General features: G+C 40.7%; 1 long non-coding RNA gene across 1 annotated transcript in view; it reads right to left on the bottom strand.

Annotated features, from left to right (window-relative positions):
- LOC147355032 (uncharacterized) overlaps positions 1-11,532 on the bottom strand; it is a 141,393-nt gene extending 129,861 nt beyond the window's left edge. Inside the window, exon 1 of the long non-coding RNA XR_015144170.1 lies at positions 11,353-11,532. This is a non-coding gene — a long non-coding RNA (uncharacterized LOC147355032). The remainder of the gene's footprint in view (positions 1-11,352) is intronic.
- Positions 11,533-12,796: the final 1,264 nt, after the last annotated feature.

Raw genomic sequence — 12,796 nt, 5'->3', positions numbered from 1 at the left:
CACAGATGCCAAACCCACAGCATGGTCTGAAGGCTCTCCCTGCCTTCTCCCTCCCCCATAAATCTCATGTAAATTTCATCTTAGCATCTGCTTCCTGGTGGACTTGAACTAAGGCAAGTGTCATGAGAATGGTCCAAAAAACAGGCAGGAAGGAGAAGATTTGGGGGGCTGATTTACCTACCACCCAGCACAGCATCCACTCCAGTATTCTTGCCTAGAGAATCCCCATGGATAGAGGAGTCTGACAGGCTACAGAGCATGGGGTCACACAGAGTCAGACACAACTGAAACGACTTAGCATTGCACGCACAGCAGGCAATGAGTGTAACATCCCAAATGATAAAGTGAGGCACCCTGGCCCAAGGTGGCAGCTCAGTTGTTAAAGATTTTAGTGATGACGACCTGGGGAAATGTTTTCCTCTGAAGGAGGAAAACAAACGTGCAGGGCAGTGAATCAGCCAGACATGGAATCTGACAGAGCACAACATACATGCCAGAGGCGCTGCTCACGGGGCAGGATGAGAGTGGGCCCACAGCCACGGGGTTCAGCGGTCTGTAAGGTGCCATCATCCAGACGGAGCCAGCCTCATGGAACAGTGGAATAACCTTTCCAGGTTATTCAATGCCAGCTCTAAGACTTTCCTCTGGAAGGGTTAGGTACTGCTCTCCAGGAGATATCATATGTACTTAATCAAAGAGCCTGCTATGTCCCCATGAGGAAGAAGACGTGATCCTAGAAACCAAGGGGTGGAAGCATAATGACCCCACCTACCATGCGTCCCATGACCCAACTGAAAATCATCTGGTATTTTATTCGACAAAAGGAAGCTCTGGACGATTACAACCTGCTGTTGAACAACAGCCACTGTCAGGCTTAGGACGACACTCCTGTTGTGGAGGTGAGGACCGAGGGATGTGAGTGTGACTTATGTCCCTTATGTTAATATACCTGCGTGTACGTCACGTAAGGCTCATTCCTTTCATAGGAGTCATGTTTTGCACAGCGATATCTTTCCAGCTTGCCCCAAAGATGGACTGTTCTAGACACAGAGGCTGTCATGGGCTGAACTGCCACCCCTCCAAAATTCACACGTTGAAGTCCCAAACCCTCAGTACCTCCGAATGGGGCTGCGTTTGGAAACAGGGCCTTTAAAAAGGTGGGTAAGTTAAAATGAGGCTGTTAGAGTGGGTCCTAACCCCACTGACTTTATAAGAGGAGGCAATTAGAATACCGACACACAGAGGGGGGACTGGGTGAGGACATAGGAGAAGACGCCATCTACAAGGCAAGAGGAGAGGTCTCATCAGAAACCAACCTTGCCAACACCTTGATCTTAGACTCCAACACTGAGAGAAACTTGATTTCTGTTCTTTAAGCTACCTAGTCTGTAGGACTTTGTTATGGCACCCTGAGCACACTAATGTATGTGCTTACCTAGATTTTTCTGTAAAGAAACTAAATGTAATCACAAGGTCTACCTCCTATAAGGTTATTCAAGGCTTACTTTTTTTTTTGGCCACACTGCATGGCATATGGAATTTTAGTTTTCCAACCAAGGATCAATCCTGTGCCCTCTGCAATGGAAGCATAGAGTCTTAACCACTAGACTTCCAGGAAAGTTCCAAGACTTGCATTTTAAGGAAAACCTATATTTTCAAAGATTTGGACAAGAAACCCAAATCCATTTTCCTTTTTGAAAAATATTTACACAATATATTGATACAGTAAATTATGTCATTTTAATTGCAATTTGCACAGATATTTGAACACTACAAATGCCTGATCTGGACATATATGAAGGGTATTTTCTTTTGTCATCTATAACTTTATACATTCAACAATAGAAGTAAAACTCAAACTTACTAGAATGTGAAAGTGATAAAGATAATTGATTAAATCAATAGGAATTATTTTGACATAAAGCAAATTATAACCAAAAACTTTTCAGATCACGCCAAAAACCATAATGCGTTGAGAATTACAGATCCATTTGTATGTCTCCTTTGGGAAACTGTCTATTCGGCTTCTCTGCCCATTTTTAAATATGGTTGTTGGGGTGGAGGTTGTTGTTGAGTTGGATGAGTTCTTTATATATTTTGGATATTCACCCTTTATCAGATATTTTGCCAAAGACATACAGATAGCCAACAGGCACATGAAAAGACGTTCAACATCACTAATTATTAGGGAAATGCAAATTGAAACCACAATGAGATGTCACCTCATGCCTATTAGAATGGATATTATCAAAAAAGCAAGAAATACTAAGTGATGGCAAGGATATGGAGAACAGAGAATCTTCCTACACTGTTGGTGGGAATGTAACTTGGTACAGCTGCCATGAAAAACAGTATGAAGATTTCTCTAAAAATTAAGAAGAGAATGACTATATGATCTGGCTATCCCATTTACAGGTATTTGTTCCAAAGAATACAAAAACACTAATTCAAAAAAAGATATGTACCTCTGTGTTCATTGCAGCATTATTTACAAAATGCAGCCAAGACATGGAAACAACCAAAGTGCCCATTAATAAGTGGATAAAGAAGATAAGATATTCATATTTAATATGTATATTATAAAAGATACATTATATATGGGCTTCCCAAGTGGTACTAGCGGTAAAGAATCTGTCTGCCAATGCAGAGACACAAGAGTTGCAGATTCAGTCCCTGGGTTGGGAAGATCCCCTGAAGTAAGATATGGCAACTCATTCCAGGATTCTTGCCTGGAAAATTCCATGGACAGAGGAGCCTGGGGGCTACAGTCTGTGAAGCTGCGAAGAGTTGAATACAAATAAGCAACTAAGCATATTATATATGCACACACAGTGGAATATTACTCAGCCTTTAAAAAAGAATGAAATCTTGCCATTTGTAACAATACAGATAGAGCTTCAGTCTATTAGGCTAAAGTGAAATAAGTCAGATAGAGGAAGACAAATATCATATTATTTCACTCATATATAGAGTATAAAAACAAACAAACTAAATGAACAACCAAACAAAAACTAGACACATAGATACAGAGAACAGAGTAGTAGTTACCAGAGGGTAAGTGTTGGCAGGAGACCAAAATGGATAATGGGAATCAACTGTATGGTGACAAGTGGAAACTAAATTTTTGGTGGTGAGTACACCATAGGGTATACAGCAGTAGAAACATAATGTTATGCACATGAAATGTTACCTCAATAAAAAATAAATTTAAAAAAAATTTAAAGAAAGAAAACTAGATCCATCTCAAACAGAAATAATGAATAAGTTCTTTGATTATTTGGTAACACAATTAATGATATATACAAATACATGGGAAAAATATAAACTGCTGCTGGTTTAACAAAATTCTGATTCCATCCAAGACACTACTAGAAAATTTGTATTGCTCTGCCTAAACAAGTAATCACTTTTCAGTGACAAACTACCTACTGAGTGCTGTCAATTCAAAGATTATTTAAAAGTTGACCTGCACTAGAAATCTTGAACTACTCTGCTATCTTATAGCCCATACATGAAAGAAACCAGATTGAGGTTTTCCCTCAATAATCATGAAAATAATCAATAAAGTCATCAAAAAAGAGATGCGACCATATTGATAAATGAAAAGAAACATAAAATCCACATACCCTTAGAAATTAACAGACTATTAAATCATAGTTGAAAAATAAAAATTTAAATTTAAAACACTTAGAAATGAATAAAGCTTGAACATATAACTTGCAGAGTGAGGTGCAATTGGCACTTCCAATGAGGGAGTGTGGTAGAAACGAACAGAGATTGAAAATGAATGTGTTAAATGTCCATCTAACAAGTTAGAGAAAACAGGATAAGTCTGCAGGAAGAAGATAACAACGACAAGAGCAGAAATGAACAAAACAGAAAAAAATTACGAAAGAGAAAAATCAATAGAACCAAAGTTGGTTCTTTAAAAATATTTACTAAAAGGTCAATCTCTCATAAAAGTGATCAAGGAAGAGAAGGCGAGAGACAGCATGATTAATGCTAGCACTGAAAAGGGATGCATCATTTATCTCTGTTGTATCCATGGTTATAATATTAACAGAACCATGAACAAACATATTAATATAAATTGAAAATAAATACAAAATGCAGAAATCCTTAGAAAATATATCCCAAATGTAACTCAAAATAAGTATCTACTATATATGCAATAGGCAAATGCTACCAGATTTTATGAAATGAGTAATTCTAATCTCATACAAGCTTAGAAATGTAAAAAGGGGGAAAACTCAGGAATATATTCTCTGGGGCATTTTTAACTTTGATACTAAAACTCAAAAAGATTGGTACAAGAAAATTATAGGTCAATCTATTTGGGGAATATGATGCAAAAATTTTAAATAAAACATTAGCAAAATGAATCTCACATGTACAGAAAAACAAAATATACCATGACCAAGTTGCATGTTTATCCCAAGATTGAAAGACTGCTTTAATATTAGAAAATCTATATATGTCAGTTACCACATAAAATAAAGGAGAAAAACAGTGTGATCATCTCAACAGATGTAGAATAAAAATTGCGTAACTTATTTTTGATAAAAATCCCTAACAAATTAGAAACAGAAGAGAATTTTCTCAACCTAATAAAGGATAGCTACCAAAAACTTATATAAACTATCATTTTAAGTGTGGAACATTGAAAATATTCCCTTTAAAAGTGGGAACAACACAAAAAGTTCCACTGATAGTAAACACTGCGATAGATATCCAAGCCAGTGAAATAAAGAAATGAGATACAAGGAATGGAAAGGAAGAAAAACAGTCATTTTCCACAAATGCTGTATATATAGACATAGAAAACCCCAAAAAACCTATAGATAACTTATTGGAACTATGAGTTTGATGAGGTAGCTGGCCAAAGATCAATACACAAAAATCAACTGCATTTATATATGCCAGTCCACAAAGAGTAAATGGACTCCAAATACCCATTGAAAATGGCACCAACAATGGCTGGTGTTATGTGGCCCAGATTTCATGAAATGTATCCAAAGATTATTCCAAATTTAATCAAAATACCTGCAATTCAAGACACGCACTCAGTGTCCAGGAATGAATGAATGAATGGATAAAGCAAATGTGGTGTATTTATACAATGGAATCTTATTCAGCCTTGAAGAAAAAGGAAGTCTTGCCATTTATGACAACATGGACAAACCTTTAGGATAGTATGCCAGGCGAAATAAGACGAAGACAAGTACCGCACGGAATCACTTGTATGTGGAATCTGAAAGAAACTCAAAAAACGAACTCACAAATACAGAGAAGATACTGGTGGAGGTGGGGAGTGGGCAAAATGGGTGACGGTGGTCAAAAGGCACACAGCCTCACTTGCTTTTAAAGGACAAAAATAGGCTATCTTTCAAAATTGAGGTCCTGGGAATATAATGTACAGTACAGTGACTATAGTTAATAGTGTATTGTGTATCTGAAAGTTGCTGAGAGTAAATCTTAAAAGTGCTCATCATAAGAAAAAAATTGTAATCATGTGAACTGTGATGGTCATTTTGCAATACATGCAAATATTGAAGCATGTTGTACACATCAAACTAGTGTAATTTTATCCGTCAATTATATCTCAATATAAAGAAAGAAATTCAACAGAAGTTCCAGTGGGTTCTTTCTTGAGGCCCTTCAAGACAATCACTGCTGCTGCTGCTGCTAAGTCGCTTCAGTCGTGTCTGACTCTGTGTGACCCCATAGATGGCAGCCCACCAGGCTCCCCCATCCCTGGGATTCTCCAGGCAAGAACACTGGAGTGGGTTGCCATTTCCTTCTCCAGTGCATGAAAGTGAAAAGTGAAAGTGAAGTCCCTCAGTCGTGTCGGACCCTCAGCGACCCCATGGACTGCAGCCTTCCAGGCTCTTCCGTCCATGGGATTTTCCAGGCAAGAGTACTGGAGTGGGGTGCCATTGCCTTCTCTGAAGACAATCACTAGAAACTTCCAACACAGAGAACCTGACTTTTACGCATTCGTAAGAAGACGGCAGTTTATAGTTAACCGACGGTGGGGATACACAAAAATGGCAGGTGTTTCCTCCTCCTTCAAAACAGACTGCAGGTGATTTGGTTCGAAATCACTGATGATTTTAGCCTGGGAACAACTTCCAGACATTGTCTTACCTATTTCCTCTGGTTACACATATACATACAAGAACTGAGAACCAAGCTGTTAGCCAAGTAAAATGACTTGTCCAACGTGATGTAAAGTGTTACAGAATTGCCACTGGCAATTTCTTAATGCCCAGTCTTGAGGACTTTCCAGTAAGTCAGAGGAAAAACTTTTTTGTTTTCACTAATCCCCTGTACCCTGGTAAATCATAGGGTACTCCCAACAAACAAACAGAATTGACCCAAAAACTTCTTTCAGAGAAGAGCCAAGAAAATGTGAATACGATTTGGGGTTAAAGAAGAGTTTAACTGGAATGAGAGGATTCACTGAAGAGACATGAGGGAGAAGGCATAGCATGGTTCTCAATTCATGGTCTGGGGACCTGGAACACTTTTCATAGAGTCTGTGAGGTCAAAGCCATTTCCCATTTATACTGAGATGTGGTTTCCCTGTTCACTCTCCTTCTCTCTAAGCATACAATGGAATTTTCCAGGGGCTACATGACCTGTGATATCACAACAGACTCAGTGCAGAAGCAGATAGGAGAATATAGCTGTTTTCTACTAAATCAGACACTGGAGAGATTTACAAAAATGTGAAATGATGCCCGTCTCCTCACTAATTTTTTTGAAAAATAGTTATCTTTTCATAAAATGTGTTAAGATTATATCAACATACATTTGTTATTGTTATTTTTAAATATATAAGTAAAAATATCTTGGAAATTTCTTCAGTCTTAACTTCCAATACAGTAAATGGTGACAGATGTTACCTGTCTAAATGAAGGCTCTTTGAGGTTCTCAAGAACTTTTAAGAGGGAAAAGGGATCCTGAAACAAAAATGTTTGAAATCACTGTTCTAGACTTCTAAAACTATGCTGAAGAATTTATCTCTCACTCACAGGGAGTGGCTTGTCACTGGAGGGTTTTGATCAGGGAAGCGCAAGGTCAGAGGCAGGCTTTTGGGAAGACTTATCTGATTTACTTGTGGGTAGATGGACAACGAAGGGGGGTTGAAGATACAACTATTAAGAGGCCATAAAAATGCAGTTGAAAATCAGTGACACGGTGGGACTAGACAGAAGTAGGCAGAAGGATACAGTAGTAGGATTCATGAGTGAGGCAACCGATAGGACTCAAGGGGTACTGCAGGGAAACTGATGGATGTGTTCCTGAGTTGACCAAGATTGTGGTGGCATCCTTAACGGAAGCAAGGAAACAGGGAAGTAGATGTGTTTCTCGGTGTTGCGTTTATGCTCTGACGTGTTCACCTCGAGGCAAAACTGTAACTCTGATGAGCAGATAGCTGGAAACATGGAAAAGAAATTTGAGAGAGGTTCATTCACATTGGACATGTGGAGTTGAGTGGGTTTGAAATGACGAAGACATTCCCCAGCAAGATATGGGGGGAGATAAAGATGGGGAGCAAAAAAACCCAGAGGGGCAGCAGTAGAGTGGTGAGGGAAGCTTGGATCCTAAAGGCAGAGAAGAAGTTGGACTTTGCAATGTCTCAGAAGACAGGAAGGATCACTTCTAAAAGAGAGTAAATGGCACCCAGAAGTCCATAGGGTTGAGGGGCTAAGAGAACTAGAAGACCCCCAGGAGGAGGGCATGGCAACCCACTCCAGTATTCTTGCCTGGAGAATCCCCAAGGACAGAGGAGCCCAGCAATCTGTAGTCTTTGGGGTCGTAGAGAGTTGAGCACGACTGAAGTGACTTAGCATACACGCACAGGAAATTTGACATGTAATTTTATTGGAGAGGTGGCTGTGAGTCAGACCACAAGGGACAGAGGAATGAGTATAGGTCGAGAAAGCCTAAGAAGTATGCCAGCAAGAGAAAAGAGAGAAGGTGGTAGCCTGCTCAGAGAATGGAAAAGCTCTCTGAGGATGAAGATATTCAGAGAAAAGAGCAGAGGTACCAAATAAATTCTCTCTTTGGATTCAGTAAGAGGATGTCTGAAAAAAAGGGAAAAGACTGATTAGTATGGTAGAAAATGAGCGGACAGAATGTGAAAGAAAAAAAAAGAATGTATGACAGTGTTAAAGGTAGCAGAAATGTAGGGCCACCTGAACTGGGAGAGATGAGTGCATGCCAGGATTCTACGCCTGCCAACAAAACAACACACAAAAAGGTTCTACTTCCAGCAAACTCCCGGAGCTTTGGCAACAGTGAACATTCAACTCAGTTTCCTCTGAAAAGTAGAACTTGGGGAGATCTTATTTTTGCATATTCTTCTTTATAACTGGAAAGTCATCAATTTTTTGATCAGGAGTTTGTATTTCTTTTATAATTAAAAACATTCATAGTTTTTAACACTGTGTCAAGGCCACAGTTTTATTTTTAGTTTTTTTTAAGGCTGCACTGCTCAGCATTCAACTTCCCTGGTGGCTCAGATGGTAAAGCATCTGCCTACCATGCGGGAGACCCGGGTTCGATCCCTGAGTTGGGAAGATCCTCTGGAGAAGGAAATGGCAACCCACTCCAGTACTCTTGCCTGAAAAATCCCATGGATGGAGGAACATGGTAGGCTACAGTCCATGGGGTCACAAAGAGTCGGACACAACTGAGTGACTTCACGATCATTCACAATCTCAGTTGTGAATCAAGAATCAAACCCATGCCCCCCACATTAGGAGCATGAAGTCTTAGCCACTGGATTGCCAGGGAAGCACCAGGACCACAGTTTTAAACAATCTATTCCTCAGGAATAGGAAGGAAATATTATTACTTACTACTCTATATATTACTTATTGCTCTCTCTATATATTCTTACTTATTACTGTATATATTTATACTTTAGAATTTCAAATGTGCATGAAATTAAAACATTTTAAGACTTTCAAAATACTGTCACAAAGAGGAGAAACAAATAGTTGATGTTGCATTCTCTGATGTTCACCATTCAGTGCCAGGCACAAGGATATAAAGTCCTTGCCCTTGGAGTGTAAAGAGATGGGACATAATGCAAAATAGCTTCTAAGTGCTAACCCAGTGTACAAAGTAAAAATGTCATGGCACAAGTTATAAGGCCATTGGGACTGATAAGAAACAAAGTAATTCAATACTTTCTAGAGCAGTGGGCTTCTGGGGACACCAGGTTTTAGAAATTAAGGAAAGACTGAATGATGGTAAAAAGAAGGCATCAAGTATAAACCACTCACCTGAAATCATGGCTGGGACAAAAAGCACTTTATAGTAAAGTGCTTAGGAGTCCATGCTCTAAAGTCATTAACACGTGGGTATGAATCCTGGCTATCTCTTCACATTGTGTAGTCTTGGGCAAATCACTTAATCTTAAAAGGGGATAACTGTAATATTTGCTACATAAAAGTTTCATGAGAATTAACTGTGAAGCTACATGTAAAACATTTAGTTGGGTACCTGGCCTATTGTCAGTGTTCAATAAATACTTGTTATTTTTACTTGTCAAGTTGCATTTATGTCTGTTATAAAATATAAATGTAGCAAACATGGGCCTCCATAAATTCAATTAATATTTACAGTCTACTCCTAGTTGTTTATGCTAATATAAAATAACATGGCATGAAAATAAAAATTCATTACAATAAATGCTTGAGAACACCATGCCTGCAGATACACCACAAAATGTATGAGATATTATCCCTGCCTTAAACACTAATTTGCAAACAAGATTTTAAAAGATATGTAATGATACAGGTCAGCTTATGCCGTGTTTCAAATGCGTGATTTGGATCAAAGTGGTTCTGGAGTTTGAGGGTTAAAGAAATCACTGAGCACAGAAAGAATTAGGAAAGATGTTTCAGGGATAAGATTTGAATTGATCTGAAGACTAGGTAGGACTTATGAACGTCAAGAAAGGAAAAGGGCATCCTGGGGAGGGAAAATGTGATAAACAGAGCTAGAAACAAAAAAAACGCACCTCATCTAAATGAACATGGTGTCCTGGACTGTATCCTAGGAGAGCCAAAGGACATCAGCAGGAAAATGGGTGTTAGTTAAGAGTAATATATTGATGTTGTTTTGTTAATTTGGGAAATGGCACAGTATAATGTAAGATGTCAACATTTAGAGAAATGAGGTGGGGAGTACAGTCTATTCATCAGTATCCCAGGAGACTGGTTCCAGAACAGTATTCCTGGGGATACCAAAATCTGGGGATGCTCAAGTCCCCTATATAAAATAATGTAATATTTGCCTAGAACATAGGTACAGCCTCCTGTACACTTTAAATCACCTCTAGGTTATTTGTAATACCTAAGCCAATGGAAGTACTATGTAATTACAACTGATGGCTTGTGAGAAGTTCAAGTTTTGCTTTGGGGAATTTTTTGGAATTGTTTTAAAAAGTATTTCCATTCATAGTGGTTGAATCTACAGTTGTAAAACACCCAGATTCAATGGGTGAACCATATGTAGAAACTCTACCATCTCTGCTGCTTCTCTATAAATCTAAAATTACTCCAAATTAAAGCTTATCTTTAAAAATGAGTTTGTGGAAAAGTAAACAAATATAACCAAAGCTTAGAATTTGGTTAGGAAAATACTGGTGAATTAAAATGAATGGGTGGAATAAGGGACCAAATAGTAGACGACTATGCAAGTCTGGCTAGAGATTTTGGACTTCTGCAGTCCTTGTAACGTCACTGAATGTAGAAGGATGGTCACGTGTTTGAAGGAGAAAGGAGCAGAGCCAGCCTTGAAATGGGTGCTCTGTCCCCACAGAGGCTTGAATGTCATCGTTATTAGTTTGTACTTGTTCAATCCCATACTCCCTGAAAAACAAATAACACACATTTTCACTTTCATATTTAACCCGGTTATTAAAATCCTAATGCTGGGTTAAATGGAACCAGAACTCACAGAACCTTTCAGAGTTCATAGAAGAAACTCTGAATCAAAACGGAACCAGGACATACAGATCCTTCTGGAGTCCATGGAACAAACTTTGAAAAAAATGGCACCAAGGTGTACAGATCCTTCTGGCAATCAACTGAACAAACTCTAATTAAATGGAACCGGAACTCACAGAACTTTCCAGGGTCCACTGAGCAAACTCAATTCAATCACAACTCACAGAATCTTCCAGAATCCACTGAGCCAACTCAGAATTAAATGGAACCAGAGCTCACACAACCTTCGGAAGCCCACTGAGCAAGCTCAGAATTCAACCTCACCAGAACACACAGAACCGCCCAGAATCCACCAAGCAAACTTTAAACAAGCAGAACTCACCTGGAAGCTCTGGGCTCGCAGAACCTTCGGCAGTCGGCCAGGCATCCCTCCGCACCGGCCGTGTGCTGCGCTGTCCTCACCAGTCCCGGCAGCCCGGCTGCTTTGACTCCTACCGGCCCCCAGAGACAGCAGACACCGCACTGCTTTGCGTTGCTGCCTCTCACTGAAGCGGGGTTGGGGCTGAATGCTCCTCCTCCTTGTGGACCACGAGCCCACCCATTGGCACCACCTGGATCTTGTAAAAGTCCTGCATCCTAGGCCTTCTTCAGCAGATGGTTAAAGGATCTGCATTTGACAAGGTTTCTCAATTATCTGCAGCTACATAACAAACCACTCCAAAATGGAGATGCTAAACCAATAAACATTTATGATCTCACACCTTTGCAGAGGGTCAGGGATCACCTTCACTGGAGGGCTCCTGCTGAGTGCTTCCTAAGGCTGCAGTGGTGGTGGTGTACTTGCTCAGTCGTGCCTGCCTCTGGCGACCCTGTGGACCGTAGCCTGCCAGGCTACTGGGTCCCTGGAATTTTCCAGGCAAGAATACTGGCGTGGGTTGCCATTTTCTTCTCAGGAATCAGACACAGGAATCCAACCTGGGTCTCCTGCACTGCAGGCGGATTCTTTACCAACTGAACTAGGAGGGGAGCCCCTGCAGTAGGACGTGGCCAAGGTTTTCCTTGGTGGCGGGGGAAAGTCCACTCACTGCCTGGCCAGTTAATACTAGTGTGACCAGGGATGACAGCTCTTCATCATGGGGCCTCTCCACCCCACAGTACAACTTGAGTGTCCTGACAGCATGGTAGCTGGGGTCCCACGGCAATGGTCCAAGAGGGAGCCAGGAGGACATCCCAGTGCCTCCGAGGTTGCCTGCGTCGTTACATAGGTCATGTGTAATGACATGAGCTGCCTCACTCAGCCTGGGAGGGACTCCGGGACCGTGACTGCCGACCAGCAGGCTCAATGGGGCCGACCTGAGGCTACCGACCCTGCCCAGTATAGTCGGGGAAGCACCAGCTTCACCCAGAGCTCAGAGCCCTGATGCGTGGGGGCTGGGAAGGGTTTTGAGATTCCTTGGCGTTGGCAGGATGCGGGGCCTCCTTCAGGGCAATGGGCTGCTCATGCTGTCCAGTCTGGAAAAGCCTCACCCGGCCCTTGTTGCAGATGCGAGAAGGATGAATGCATCGAGACTCACTGACCTGCTAATTGAACACCATGGTGGCTTGTGAGCACCACTGTCTTCCCAAGGAGCCTAGGTGACTGGCTCTCCCACTGGCATCTCCATCCCTCTGCCTCCCATCAACACAATTTCTATGTTTACCGCTTTGGTGGGTGTGAAATGGATCTCATAGTTATCATGTGAATTCCCAAGATTAGTTACAAAGGCTTACTAGCCTTTGTGTGAAATGCCCATTTTTCTACTACAGGGTTTCTTTCTTGACCATTG

This window comes from Bos grunniens, chromosome 17 (assembly GCF_055505025.1).
Source record: "Bos grunniens cultivar Pamir isolate PY7600 chromosome 17, Bosgru_T2T1.0, whole genome shotgun sequence".
In the NCBI taxonomy this organism is placed as follows: Eukaryota; Metazoa; Chordata; class Mammalia; order Artiodactyla; family Bovidae; genus Bos; species Bos grunniens.
The sequence above is the reverse complement of the archived record's forward strand: the minus strand, read 5'-3'. Positions and strand labels throughout refer to the sequence as shown.